Here is a 3,482-nt window from a genome sequence, read left to right as displayed (position 1 = left end):
GTCTTGTTGCCTCTTGTCTGGGGATCTACACATCTTTCATTCTCGTCCAGAGCCCTGGCTGTAAAGACACCCAGAGAGTTCAGCTCAGGTTACTGCTTTTCCTCTAAAACAAAACCTAAAGACGTGTGCCTAGTGGGAGAAAAGGAAGTCCTGTCCTCAAGCAAAGTTCTACCAGCTCTAGGGCAGGGTGGGAGGGACATGGGAGAGAGGATGGTGAAACTTGTGCTGGAGTGATGTGGGAGTCCCCTCTGTGTGCTGTGATTATCATTAATGAATAAAGAAACTGCCTTGGCCTGTTGATAGGCAGAACTTAGGTAGGCGGGGAGGACTGGACTGAATGCTGGGAGAAAGAAGGGCGGAGTCATAAGACACCATAGAGCCAACACCACGGGAGATAGACGCACTGAAACTTTGCTGGTAGTCCACGACCTTGTAGTGATATACAGATTAATGGAGACAGGTTAAACTAAGATGTAAGAGTTAGCCAATAAGAAGCTAGAGCTAATGGGCCAAGTAGGGATTTAATGAATACAATTTCTGTGTGATTATTTCGGGGGTCTGGGCAACTGGGAAATGAACAAGCAGGCCCTCCTCCAACACTGGAGAGTACCAATGGAAGCCAGCCAGTGTCTACCCTTCCCAAGCCCTTCCCAGGGCATCCAAGGGAGGCCCACAAAACCCGAACAGCAGACCGGCCTGTCTGATCTCATTCCTGGAACACCCAGGATTAGATCCATTTGTTAACTTGGTTGGCCTGGAAGAATTTGTTGAAATTATAGCTTTTATATATACTTTTTCTAAACTGTATTTTTGGTTTTAATCATGTATTGCATGCCTGACTGCTGTGGGTTTGCACACTGCGCACATACATGCAGAGCTCACAGAGGCCAGACTTTCTACATAGGTTCTGGCCCATGTGGCAAGGACTTTACCATCCCTTGGAAGATAGGTGTTGGACAGTTCCAAATCTTTCTTCTTCTGAAGATCTACCACAGGCAAAACATCTTGGTGACTGGTTTCTCTTTCTTTTTAAGTTAAAGCTTTTTTCCATATTTATCGATTGATGGACAGATTGACTGATTTAGTATGAGGGGTGTGTGTGGAAGCCAGACAACCTGAACAGTCAGTTTCCCCCACCACCAGTTAGGCGCATGGACTCGAACTCAGGTCCTTAGGCTTGATAGCAAAAGCCTTTAGCCAGTGAGCCATCACTCCAGCCCCTAGAAGAGATTCTTGCTCTTGGGTTTAGCTGTTCTCTGTATGACCTCAGTTCTTTGATTTTTTTTTTGTTTTTTTTTTTTTTTTTGTTTTTCAAGACAGGGTTTCTCTGTGGTTTTGAAGCCTGTCCTGGAACTAGCTCTTGTAGACCAGGCTGGTCTCGAACTCACAGAGATCTGCCTGTCTCTGCCTCCCGAGTGCTGGGATTAAAGGCTTGCGCCACCACCGCCCGGCCCTCAGTTCTTTGAATGTCTTCATGAAAATCAGTTGGTGAACTGGGTAGCGCCTGCTCACAGTCAAGCACGGAGGGAGCCATGTTGTCAATAAGCCACATGCCCAGCATAAGCCCACGCCACACTGTAAGTTTTCTGTGTAGAAATTTCTACTGGATCCTTTTACAGCTTCAGTTTCTTTCTTGACCGTCCTTGTGTTTCCCCTTAGACTCTCGAGTGTACTTGTAAAACATATAGTTGATATTTCTGCTACCATCAACTGATTTCATCATTTCTGACCATATTTCTACTAGCTGATTTTCTTCCCCATGGCTCCTTTTTATCTGACCTTTCTTCTATATCTGTGACAATGTGACATTGTGGTTCTGCACATAGTTCTGTCACATACTGGATTTTGTTGCCTACCTTTAAAGAGGATTGGGTCCGTTCCCAGGCTCAGTGAAGCCTCCAGGGATGAGCTTTCTTGAGGACCATTCAGAGAAGCCTTTCTCCTAGACCTGAGGCACCCTGGGGACTCTGGACGGCTGCACATGTGAGGACTTCCATGTGTATGATGGGAGCAAGGTCTAGACTTGAAGGACTCCAGACAGCCTGGAGCTGTCCTTTATGTGTCTGCTTTTCCCTGGTCTTCCTGAGTTCCGCTCTTTACTGCCCGCCCCCATGCAGCCTCTTAACAGAGCCCCTTCTCCAACACTCCTGCTCCCAGCCTAGGTAATCCTGAGCTCTGATTTGTCCCGTCCACACCAGGAAGCCACCAGGTTGCCTTGGTTTCTCCTCCCAGCTCTGCAGCACAGCGTCATTCCTCCAGGAAGAACTGTCAGTCACCGAAGCCACAGACCACAGTCTTCTACTAATTTTAAAAACATTTTTCAGGGCTGGGGGGAGGGAGGGATGGCTCAGCTGTTAAGAGCCCTGGCTGCTCTCCAGAGAACCTGGGCTAAACTCGCAGCACCCACACGGAAGCTCGTAATCATCTAGAAGTCCAGTCGCATGGAATCTGATGGCCACTGTGGGCGCTGCATGCATGTGGTACACAGACACGCAGGCAGGCAAACATCCATTCCCACAAGATAAAAAATAAATGAAAATCTTTTTTTACTCTAATTTTTGTTGAATCTCTGAAAATAGCTGATTTCCCAGTTATGTGCAATGTAAAGAAAGTCCTCGCAGCAGCTAATTTTTATGGAAGGAAACCAACCTATTTTGTTAATATCATTTAATGAGAATTCAGGATTACAATGTCCATCTGGTGTCGCATCGAGCACAGCCTCAGAGGGAGACCTGCCTCGGGTGGTGCAGAAATGGAGAAAAGACAGGCACAAACAGATACACCAAGGAAAAGCAGAGGTCAGACAGCCTGGACTCTCAAGGTAGCACCCTGAGGCTCAGCGAGTTTATTACATGGAGTAGCTCAAAGAGGCAGCGCTATCCACAATGGGGAGGCAGCTTTTACCACAGAATAGGTTTAGTAACTCAAGTGAAAGTATTCCCTGCAGGAGAGCAGGCCATAAACATCCAAGGTGGAGAGAAAGCTGTGGTGAACATTTTCCACACACACTATCAACTTCCACACAAGGACCAGAGGAAGCCTCACCCCGGGAGACAGCTTTGCTGTTGCTCCATGGATCTGAGGCTCTGGTGTCTGTGACATGGCTGACTCATGTCAACACACATGCGCCTGTGGTGGGGTGAGTCTTCATACATTGCATGTGTGCAGATGCATGTGTACATATGCCCGTGTGGAGGAAAGTCTCTTGTGGTAGCTGTGGTCAGGTGGGCTGGCTGGCTGGCAACCTCCAGAAATCCCTAACCCTGCCTTCCCATGGTCATGATCACAGGCTCTGCCATATCTAGCTCTTCTCTTCTTCTCTTCTCTGTTCTTCTCCTCTTCTCTTCCTGTCTCTCTCTCTCCCTCTCTCTTTTATTTTAGATAGGGTCTCCTGTAGCCCCAGTTGTCCTGGAACTCACTATGTAGACTAGGCTGGTCTTGAACTCACAGAGATCTGCTTGCCTCTGTCTCCTAAGTACTGG

Source organism: Microtus ochrogaster, chromosome 1 (assembly GCF_000317375.1).
Source record: "Microtus ochrogaster isolate Prairie Vole_2 chromosome 1, MicOch1.0, whole genome shotgun sequence".
Classification (NCBI taxonomy): domain Eukaryota; kingdom Metazoa; phylum Chordata; class Mammalia; order Rodentia; family Cricetidae; genus Microtus; species Microtus ochrogaster.
This window is presented reverse-complemented; position numbering follows the sequence as displayed.